The sequence below is a fragment of the Pantherophis guttatus genome, chromosome 5 (genome assembly GCF_059756535.1).
Source record: "Pantherophis guttatus breed Tessera chromosome 5, ASM5975653v1, whole genome shotgun sequence".
Classification (NCBI taxonomy): domain Eukaryota; kingdom Metazoa; phylum Chordata; class Lepidosauria; order Squamata; family Colubridae; genus Pantherophis; species Pantherophis guttatus.
Window position 1 is genome coordinate 126,587,690 of NC_142067.1, and position 12,045 is coordinate 126,599,734.

Genomic DNA, 12,045 nt, shown 5'->3' on the forward strand with positions numbered 1-12,045 from the left:
AGAAGCTGAAGAAGCTTCTTGGATGAGAAATGAAACGTCTTCAAAGACAAATGAGAAAGTCCAGTTGCTTCTTGAAAAAGCACCTTTGGGACAACCATGAGATGGATGACTTGAGAACAGGGGTGAAATCCAGCAGCTTCTGACAGGTTCTGGAGAACCGGTAGTGGAAATTTTGAGTAGTTCAGGGAACCAGCAAATGCCACCCCTGGCTGGCCCTGGGAGTGGGGTGGGAATGGGGATTTTGCAGGATCCTTTCCCTGCCACGCCCACCGAGCCATGCCACGCCCACCAAGTCACACCCACAGTAGTAAAAAAAAACTTGGATTTCACCACTGCTTGAGAATCTCCATGGACATGTGGGTGGGGGCGGTTTGCATAATTTAAATTTTTTGCCACCAGGAATATACTTTCCTAAATGGGTCCATCACATTGGACCACACGATGACTGAGTAGCATGCATTTCAAATTGGGCGCTCCCGTCAAAAGGCAAAATTAAAGTGGTACCTGTAAAACCAAGAACAGCATAGGGAGCCCTTACACCTGTTGTTGCATTCGTTGTAATTGTTCAATTCTTAGACTGTCTATGCATGGCCTATGAAGCCTGTCACCGCAATTTTAAACTATATTTATACATAAGGGGAAAAAAAACAACAACAACACCTGAGGCCATCAAGCCTGGGACATTCTCATTTTTTCCTCCACACAAAATTTATGACACCGGCAACTTTCTGCCAAGAAATATTATTTTGAGGTACATTTCGGACATAGCTTTCCTCTTGGGAAACCACAAGGATTTACATTTCGCATTTAGGTCTTCATGCAGTAACTCATTTTTTGTTTATAGGGACAACTGGCTTCCTAGAGAGATTCAGTTGCTATGATTTATTGCTTTAGATGCATGAAATCGGGATACTTAGGTAGACGCTAGACGTATTTGACATGATAGCAGTGTTCCAATATTTGAGAGGCTGCCACAAAGAAGAGGCGGGGTGGGTGGGTGGTCAGCCTATTTTCCAAAGTACCAGAATGCAAGACAAGAAGCAATGGATGGAAACTAATCAAGGGACAGAACAAAGCTAGAAGTAAGGAGAAACAGTGAAAACAATTAATCAGTGGAACGGCTTACCTTCAAAACAGGGGTGGGTTCTACTTCCCTTTACTACCAGTTCGCAACTGGTTTACTGCTTTGCTCACGCATGCGCCAGGCTTCTGCGCACACACAGATTGCCTATGATGACATCTGGGTGTCATCACAGGCCGCGTACGACTAGTTGCACAGGCCGCGTACGGGCCACAACACTGGGGCGGTGAGAGGAGCCTCCCGCCGGTTTTACTACCGGTTCTTGCGAACCGGTCTGAACCGGGGGCAACCCTCCACTACTTCAAAAGTTGTGTCTGCTCCAACATTGGAGGTTTTTAAGAAGAGATTGGACAGAGCCTTGGTAGTACAGTGGTTTAAAGCACCCTGTTATTAACACAGCTGCCTGCAATTACTGCAGGTTCGAATCTTACCAGGCTCAAGGTTGACTCAGCCTTCCATCCTTTCTAAAATAGGTTAAATGAGGACCCAGTTTGTGGGGGCAATAAGCTGACTTTGTATAAATATACAAAAGGATGAAGGCTATTGCTTAACGCATTGTAAGCCGCCCTGAGTCTCCGGAGAAGGGCGGCATATAAATCAAATTAAAAAAACAAAACAAAAAAAACATTTGTCTGAAGTTGTGTAGGGTTTCCTGCCTAAGCAGGAGGTTGGACTAGAAGACCTCCAAGGCCCCTTCCAACTCGGTTATTCTGTATATCCCAAAGCGCCTGTAAGTAAGCGACTCACTCATTTATTTATTTTTTCATTTAGGATCTCTTGAATCCAACTGATGGAAGAGAAGTATAAATCTGAGCACTCTGGTATTTTTAAATCAAACTTGTCTTTTGATGTAGGGTTTCCTGCCTGGGCAGTAGGTTGGACTAGAAGACCTCCAAGGTCCCTTCCAACTCTGTTATTCTATTCTATTCTTTAATGTCTCATTTATTAGATGAAATGAGATTGAATAATGAAGTCATTACATTCAGTCGTGGGTTTCAATTTAGTTTACTACTGGTTTGCTCATGCGTGAGGGTGCACTCATGCACAATGCTTCTGCACATGTGCAGAAGCGCCCAGGTGGGTGGGCAGAGCTTGCCACCGCCGCTACCAGTTCGCCTGATCTGGGGCGAGCCAGTAGCAACCCACCACTGATTACATTATTGCATTATTCCACTAGGTCTCCTACATTTTATAAAACAGGTGCTTTTGGAGCGATAGATGGACATTCTTTTTATAACTTCAGGTAGCTTGTGTTCTTATCGTTACACACCAATTAAAACTGATCAGTCATTTAGCTTGTTAGTTAAGCTTTCACCTGCAAATGGTGGGCATCAAATCCTTCCAGTCCTAACCCTTATGAAAAAGTAAGTTAAAAATAAAATAGGGACTCCATCAGTGGTGAAATCCAATTTATTTATTTATTTATTTATTCTATGTTCTTCAGTGACTGTCTCAGGACTTAACAGAGAATAGAATAGAATAGAATAGAATAGAATAGAATAGAATAGAATAGAATAGAATAGAATAGAATAGAATAGAATAGAATGGAATGGAATGGAATGGAATGGAATGGAATAGAATAGAATGGAATGGAATGGAATGGAATGGAACGGAACGGAACGGAACGGGAACAGGAACAGGAACAAGAACAAGAACAAGAACAAGGATAGAATAGAATAGAATAGAATAGAATAGAATAGAATAGAATAGAATAGAATAGAATAGAATAGAATAGAATAGAATAGAATAATATTATTGTAAAGTGACGGAAGATGTTTGGAACCAGTGATATCTATGTCCAATGTTTTTTCTTTTTAAATTTTGTATTATTAATAAAAAACTTTTTAAAAGTTAATTTAAAAAATCATTAAAACAATTAAAAATGCTGCCTAGAAAATGGTTAAACAAGTCCATCTAGTCAACAGAAGTCAGTCTGACTTGAAGACAAGAAAGAAAAAAGCACAGTTTCAAACAAATAAGGCTAAGTAGCAAATATCCTCAATGGGCAGTTGGAGTTAGAATAGAATAGAATAAAAGAGTTGGAAGGGACCTTGGAGGTCTTCTAGTCCAGCCCCCTGCTCAGGCAGGAAACCCTACATCACTTCAGACAAATCATTATCCAACATCTTCTTAAAAATTAATTAATTAGTTAATGTGTGGGTTTTAAGCATATGTTCATAGAGTCAAGATTTTGTTATTTTCCACTCTGCCGGCGAAAATAACACCTGATAAACAAACTGAACACGTTTGATTATTGAGTTTTATTTCATTAACAATGGAAAAAGAGGGTTTTTTTTTTTTTTGTTTTTTTTTTTTGTTTTTGTTAGAAAATAGATTTTTCTAGAATGATTGTGTCAGATGAAACAAATGAGAAAAAAAAACCCAAAAACAAATGAAAAAATTATAACCAATTGTTCCCGGAATTAAAATATATATATATATATATCTGAAATGCACATTTCTTTTAGACTCTCAATATGAATCTTGGAATTTTGTTTTTATGCCTATTGATCCTGCTCTTTTCATCTATTTCAGCCTGCGTACAGCTTTTCTGCTGAAGTTCAATTGCCTATTTTCAAGGAAAATAGGCAATTGAATTTTCTAGGTTTCACTGACCTTGAACCTTTGTTAGGCACAGTGGCTAGTAAATAACCCAGAATTGTTGACTGATAAATCATAAATCTGAGATCTTTCAGCTTCATAAGCCAACAACGAAAAAATGCATACTTCATGTAGAAAAAAATATTCAGACTTACACGAAACGTTCTCATAAAGACTCATTTGTTGTTGTACAATAACTGATTGCTTTATATTAAAAAAAAATCCCCTTGGATGTCTCAGTTTTAGTTAAGCCATTTGCTTAACCATCATCTGGCATATTTATGAGATGTTGAAGTATGCCAAAATGCTTCCCTAAGGACATACATTTCTCTGAGGTTTGAAGCGTTTATTTTCAGATCATTCTCTGAAACCCAAAGAGACAAAATTCATAGCAAAAAAATTATAAAGTTAGTCTAGCATTGTACAGCATTGATCATTTAATGTGAGCCAGCCGTGTGCTGCAGCTGCTAAAAAAGCCAACACAGTCCCTAGGCTGCATTAACAGAAGGATAGAATCAAGATCAATTGAAGTTCTAATACTGCGTAGTAATGCCTTAGTACAGGAGTCAGCAACCTGCAGCTCTGGAGCCACATGTGGCTCTTTCTTCCCTCTGCTGCGGCTCCCTGTCACTCAAAATCTGCAGGATCACTTCCTACCGGCCTCCCAGCGCCCAGTGCGCTCACATAGGGCTGCCCTCCTCCGGGTCCCCTCGGCTAGACAGTGTCGGCTGGCGGTCCCCAGGATGAGGGCGTTCTCTGTGGTCGCACCGACCCTCTGGAATGGGTCGCCCACCGAACTCCGGACGGCCCCCGACCTCCGCACCTTCCGCACTGACCTAAAGACATGGCTTTTTCACCAACTTCCCTGATCCGTTGTGGATTTTAACTTGGGGATTGGGGATTTTAAATTGATTTTAATATTATTTAACTCTTATTTATTGTCGGGTTGTTTTATTGATGTGAGCCGCCCCGAGTCCTGCGGGAGAAGGGCGGCATAGAAATCTGATAAAATAAATAAATAAATAAATAAATAAATAAATAAATAAATAAATAAATAAATAGATAGATAAATAAATAAATAAACAAACAAACAAACAAACAAACAAACAAACAAATAAATAAATAAATAAATATGTGTCACAACCGCCAATGTGTGACACCCATCGGCACACAATTTATTGAGCTTCTCAAACCCTGGTAGGCCAACCATGGATAACTCCAAGAAAAGAAAAGTTTCGGAAGAACACAGACGGTTTAATTCAAATAGACTACTTCTTTTAATTACGTTTGCCTTTGATCATTTTTACAGCTACACGTTTAGAGATTTGTTTTATATTTTCGTCCAAATTAAATTATGCATGTAGGTTATTCTAAGTAGTGTGAGGTGGAGAATGTATATTTTTCTATGTTATGCTACTGATCTGACATTTCCTTTAGATCAAAGGGGCCTCCGTCTATTTCAACGGTCCAAAAAAAATATATTGCTGAAAGTACCTCCTCAAAATGTCCAAATTCTCCAAGGTTCTGCATGATCTTTGCACCCAGTTGAAGTTTAAAAACAAAAGAAAACCCAAGTTGTACGTTTTGAACCGTTTATATGCAAGCAGGATGCATTAAGATAATTTTGAAAACTTTATTCCCCTGTGCTCCTGCTACAATTACGCTGCTCGGTTGTTTAGCAATTTTGATTAGAATTCAGGATAAATTGAAAGCAAACAAACAAGAAGCTAACGACAGATTGGAAAAGCTGAACATTTTGTCTTTTAGAAGCAGCCATTCTTTCGGAAGGAGAGAGAGAGAAAAAAAAAAACCGCCCGGCACTTCAGAGTATTAGCTACAAGAATATTGCCTAAAGCTTTCAAATTATGAGGAACACTTTGACAAAATACCAAAGAATTAATCATTAGTCACTCTTTTATCTGGGGGGTTTACAATATCATTTTCTCTAATTATCTCGGATGTTTCGCTATCGTGTTAAAGAAGCATTTTGCTATGAAAGGATGGGAAGAGACAAGTTCTTTTCAGACCTGGTCTCAAGTGGTTGGCAAAGCGCGTTAGAAGGAGTAAACAAAATTTGGTATTCTTGGCATTTGGAGATGAAAGAGACCTAAGGCTGAGTTGGCAGCAAAAAGCCCTCGAGGAAAGAGCTTCTGCCAACTCAGCATTGTAAAAAGGCTCCCATTGTTTAAAGTTCCATGCCTCCAGCTCGTGGTGCGTGAATAGCACCGACTTTCGAATTTCTGTTTTGTTTGCCTCGTCCGTTTGTATGACAGACTGCGATGCATAACTAATGGCGTCTCCGAAGACAATTTATACAGAAGTCAATACGGTTTACTGCACTTATCAGGTAGGCGCTAACCACTAGTGTTGGAGCAGAGGAATAGAAAGTTAGCAGAGTTGAAAAGGGGCAGGATAAGAACAATCGGCTTTTGTTTTGGTCTTCAAATGTAAAGGCAAACAAAGCACACGATCCATGCTTGAGCTGAATAGGGATGGGTTTCCTTTATTGCAAAATCAACAAGTTTGATGCCAGTCCAAATAGTAATAGGATTTAGACTTATATACCGCTTCACAGTGCTTTGCAGCCGTCTCTCTAAGCATTTTACAGAGTCAGCCTCTTGCCCCCGAACAATCTGGGTCCTCATTTTACCCACCTTGGAAGGATGGAAGGATGAGTCAACCTTAAGCCTGGTGAGATTCAAACTGCCCAATTGCAGGCAGCTGGCAGGCAGCAGAAGTAGCACTCTAACCACTGTGCCACCACGGCTCTTATGATACTTAGAGAGTAGATACAGGAGAAACTGCCCGTTGGCCCCTTTCATCTTATGAGTTGTTGTTGTTGTTGTTGTTGTTGTTGTTGTTGTTAGTTGCAAAGTCGTGTCCAATGCATTGAGACCCCATGGACAACGTTCCTCCAGGCCTTTCTGTCCTCTACCATCCCCCAGAGATCATTTAAGCTCACGCCGACTGCTTCAGTGACTCCATCCAGCCACCTCGTTCTCTGCCGTCCCCTTCTTCTTTTGCCCTCCATCGTTCCCAGCATGAGGCTCTTCTCCAGTGAGTCCTTCCTTCTCATCAGGTGGCCAAAGTATTTGAGTTTCCTCAAAGGCCTCAATTCTTTGGCGCTCAGCCTTTCTTATAGTCCATCTTATGAATATGTTAGTCTAAATAATAGAAGTGGAAAGAATTCACGTTGTTGAATCTTCAAGGGATAGTGGAATATGAAAAGTTGCAAACTATTATCCGGTCTACCTATATGTCCAAAGAAGCATTAATCTCCCTATTAAAAAAAAAACACAATGAGACACCATCATTTCCTCACTGTGAAGTACTGGAAAATATGTCTGGATTTCAGTGTATCTCTACACATGGTCAAGTGAGTTGAGTTAGAAGTAGCACTTCTATAAATCAAGTATTTTAGCTGTGCAGGGTAGAACAACTTTTAGATCCCAGCTGTTACTTTTTTCAGATTTTCAGATTCTAGCATAATTAAACTACTTATTCAGTGATGAACAGTCTGGATTTGTTTAATATTTTGTCTCCTTTTTGCATGCATAATCATACATTTCCTGCATCTGGAAAAGCTCAGGTACATGATTTTTATTAATAGTTTTGCAAACGTTGACTACAAATACCCAGAGACTCTTTTCATAGAGTTTGATCTGCTCACTGACTGAAATAAAGTGATTAGAGTGACTAAGATTATTAAAACTCTTGGAAGAAGAAAAGTAGCTCGGATATAATTAGACACAATTCTCCATGTTAAAAAAAACCAAAACAAAATATACCAGCATTATTTTTCCATTGTTCGCAGTTAAGAAATCAATTTCTCAAAAGTTTCTGAGATTATGAAGCATTGAAAAGGCTACAACTCTCTAGTGCAGGGATCCCCAACCTCTGGTCCATGGAGTAGCACTGGGCCGTGGTCAGAGGTAGTATTCAGCCAGTTCAGACTGGTTCGGCCGAACCGGTAGCAGAAATCGTGGGTGGGCCTGCCCACCTGCCCTGGCTCTGTGCCATCCTATTAGGCACGTTTTTGAGGCCAGGCGCATGCACGGAAGGCACACGCAGCAGCAAAACACATGCATGGAAGGCCAGGTGCACGCATGGACAGGGACGTGCATGCACTCACATTTGTGAACCGGTTAGGAAAGTAAGTGAATACCACCCCTGGCCGTGGCAGGTGTGATGTGTCCCTTGGATGACTCCTCCCACTCTTCCTCAGAAGCTCAAGGGAGAATGAGCTCATTCCTGGCACATCGGGAATGGAATTAATTACTGACTCTGAACAGCCGGCAGAAAGAGAATTACAGACTTTGTAATAACAGCTTGCAGGCCAGTGAAGAAGAGGAGGAGGAACTGCCTGCTGTAGTGGATCTCAGAGCACGCAGGGCAGAGAAATGGAGGTCTGCCAGATTGCTCTGGAGAAGGCTCTGCCCCTCTTGATGGGCTACACCGGTAAGCTATTTAGCACAGCAGGCAGAGGGAGACGTTGCTGGGAACAATGCATGTGGGTCACGGCCGTATATTTGTTCATGTTTCCTGCTTGACTTTCGAGACTCTGAACTTCTATAACCAATGAGCTAAAGTGGACGGACTTTCAGTTTTTGCCTAGGGGGCTTTGTGTTCATTTATTGGACTTACTTGTTTGAGCAGCTTGCTATTTGTTTTATGGACTAATTGACCATTGCTTGGGGATTAATCTTGGCTTGCTCGTGGCTGGCTTTGTTTGGAACAGTTCGAAAGCCGAGTGAAGAGAACAGTTGGGGGAATATGAATAAAACTCTTCATAAACTACATTGGCATGTATATGTGAGTGGGGCAGCACAGCATGCCAGAAACTGGGCCAAGCAAACAAGTGAAGCCCCATCTATGGGATGCAGGCAGCACACAAAATCACACACCCTCTGGTCCACAGAAAAACCTCTCTCCACGGAACCGGTCCCTGGTGCCCCAAAGTTTGGGGGGCATTACTCTAGTGTACGTGTTCCTTGTGGTGTATAACCCATAACCACAGGAACAACCCTATTTTTTTTAGAAATGGACCGTTCCGGTTGCAAATAGCTTTTATTTTCCCACCAATAAGAGTGTATGCAGCATGGCGCTTGTGTCAATTATTTGGTGTTTTCTGTTATTGTGTCAGTTATTTGGCATTTGAATTTGAGTTTCGGTCATTTTGACTGCAGATCTATATATATATATCTGTCTTCTTAAGTTTTTGCAGGTGTGTGTATGCAAAAAATTAAAATCTCGGGTGTTTTCCCGCGTCATGTTAAATAAGTTAGTTAAAAAGTTTAAAATTCTGGTTAAAATCCCAGCTTAAAATCTTCTAAAAATCCTTACAGAGCACTCTGCAAGGTCCTTTAAAACCTTAGCTAAAAGTTTTAAGGTACTGGTAGGATTTTAGCTAAGGTTTTAAAGGACCTTACAGAGTGCTCTGTAAGGATTTTTGGAAGATTTTAAGCTAGGATTTTAACCACAATTTTAAACTTTTTAACTAACTTATTTAACATGACGCGGGAAAACACCCGAGATTTTAATTTTTTGCATAATGTCAGGGCCAAGTTTTCCACCAAAAAGAGTGCGATTTGGTGATCCAAACTTTAAAGAAACTGTTCTAAAGTGGTATGGAGAAGCAGAGTGTGATCTGAGTGAAGTGGAATTGGATTGTGCCAAAAAAATGTGCAATGGACGATGAGGAATACACCACCGTTGCTGATTCTGACATCAGCGATGATGAAGCTCCCAATGAAATAGATGACCAGGTACAATCTACATTGTGCAATAATTTATATGGCAAAAACAAATTCAAATGGTCTCCTGAACCTTTTGGAAGCAATAGATCCAGGACCGCTAGTCACAATATTGTTGTGCAATTACCGTATTTTTCAGAGAATAAGACTCATCGGAGTATAAGACGCACCTTAGTTTTTGGGGAAGAAAATAAGAAAAAAGCTGATTGGCAGGTGGATCAGCCTCCAGGAATACCCTGAATCAGCTGTTCCCAGGTTAATTTTAGCAACAGGTTCCTTGGTTGTGAGCTCTGTGCCTTGCTTTTTTTCCCCTTTTTTTCTGCCTCTGAAACTTCTGAAACTCTGTTTCAGAAAAAAAAAAAAAAAAACACCTGCTTTTGAAAGCCTCCGAAACAGTTTCAGAAAAAAAGCCTCTGAAGCTCTGTTTGGGGGCTTCTTTTCTGAAGCTGTGTTTCTGATGCTTTTTTTCAGCCTCTGAAACCTCCGTTTGAGAAGCTGGGCAGGACTACATTTGGAATATAAGACGCACCCAGAAAAAGGTGCATCTTATTCTCCAAAAATACGGTACCTGGATTACAGCCAGCAGCTAGAAATCTCGGAAGTTCACCTACTCCCCTAAAGATTTGGAAATTATTATTTTCTAAAAAAATTATTAGCGTCATCATTCAGTGGACCAATGTAAAAATTAGAGAGGAAAGATTGAAGTTCAAGGATGGAGAAACAAAAAGTGACCTGTGCGATGTGGATTTGATAGAGATCAATACATTTTTGGGTTTTACTGCTCTAGACCTCAATTTTTAGATTCAACCATGATAACATTGAATGTCTTTTTGCTACTGAAGTCATTATAATCTCATGTCTGTAATAGCATAGCCAAAATAATACATCTGTGGTTAAAGGGTTAGGTCTGTTTTCAAAACTGTGGTTTGGGGTTTTAAGAGGAGAACAAGTGTCATCCAACCTCTTTGTGTATTCCAAGGATCATTAACAACTGCACAGGAAACGCATGTTAAGTAGGGTTATGTAAATCTTCACTTCAAATATTTGAGTGGAGAGCAATTCTGTTGAACCTCTAATTTGAATTGACTCAGATTGACTATTAGAATGGATTTGGTGAGTCAAATTGAGTGCATTCTAATGGATTTTTTAAAAAATTATTTAGAGAGGATTGTTTAAAGCTAAAGCTGTTTCTTTGAAACAGTTTGGAAAAAATCAAATAGAATAGAATAGAATTCTTTATTGGCCAAGTGTGATTGGACACACAAGGAATTTGTCTTTGGTGCATACGCTCTCGGTGTACATAAAAGAAAAGATACGTTCGTCAAGAATCATAAGCTACAACACTTAATGATAGTCATAGGGAACAAATAAGCAATCAAATCATATTAGGAAACAGTTAATGTAAATCATAAGGATACCAGCAATACAGTCATAAGTGGAAGGAGATGGGTGATGGGAACGATGAGAAGATTAATAGTAATGCAGACATAGTAAATAGTTTGACAGTGTTGAAGGAATTATTTGTTTAGCAGAGTGATGGCGTTTGGGAAAAAACTGTCCTTGTGTCTAGTTGTTCTGATGTGCAATGCTCTATAGCGTCGTTTTGAGGGTAGGAGTTGAAACAGTTTATGTCCAGGATGTGAGGGGTCTGTAAATATTTTCACAGCCCTCTTTTTGACTCAGGAAGTATACAGGTCCTCAATTGAAGGCAGGATGATAGCAATTGTTTTTTCTGCAGTTCTAATTATCCTCTGAAGTCTGTGTCAAATGAAACTATTGGTTTGATGCCTTAAATCAAAATCATCAATCTCCATTTTTTTTTAAAAAAATCATTTTTTAAAGAACTGAACCTTAAAATTGTATTGGAATCAACCCTCATTATTGTTTTGTTTTGTTTTTTCTATTTTGCAAATGATTGTCAACAACTATGGTATTCCCACCAAGCATTGTTACCGTCCTTCATCTCTTCTCTTCCAAAATAAAATATTCTATGAGATTATTGTGCCCAAAAGTGAGTTATCTAAATCACTTTTTGGATTGAGCAATTAAGAATTTCTTAAGCAATGAAACATCAATTGGTTTCATTTGATATCCAATACATCTTTCTCCATATCTTTCTCATTGCTTGCCATGTTTAAATCCACATTCTAATTAAGTTCAAACTTATCCAAACTTCTTCTGTATCTTCAGTGACACACCATCTATCATCTATCGTAACAAATAATTTTAAAGAGCAATGTTCAAAATTATCCATTCTTTATTAACAACGTATTATCCTCGGGCTCCCTCTAGTGTTGAACCTTCAAAGTCCCATTATCACATTTCTTCTTAAAACCGAAACAATCAACATTTCCCATGGGAAGGATTCTTCAAATTAATTTAAAATTCACAGAAAGGTCTCTTTTAATTAATTCAAAATTATAGTGTCGAGTCCATCTGGATACTTAATCCGTTATTAGCTGTCCAAAATTAATATTCTAAGCAGCCTTTTACCATTTAATCCCCAAAATGATATTTTTCCAAAATTTAAAAATTCTATTCATAAATTTCTGAATTCACGCGAAGCAGCTGTATGGATTCACATGAGCTGTCTCAAGATCTCCCCTTTCT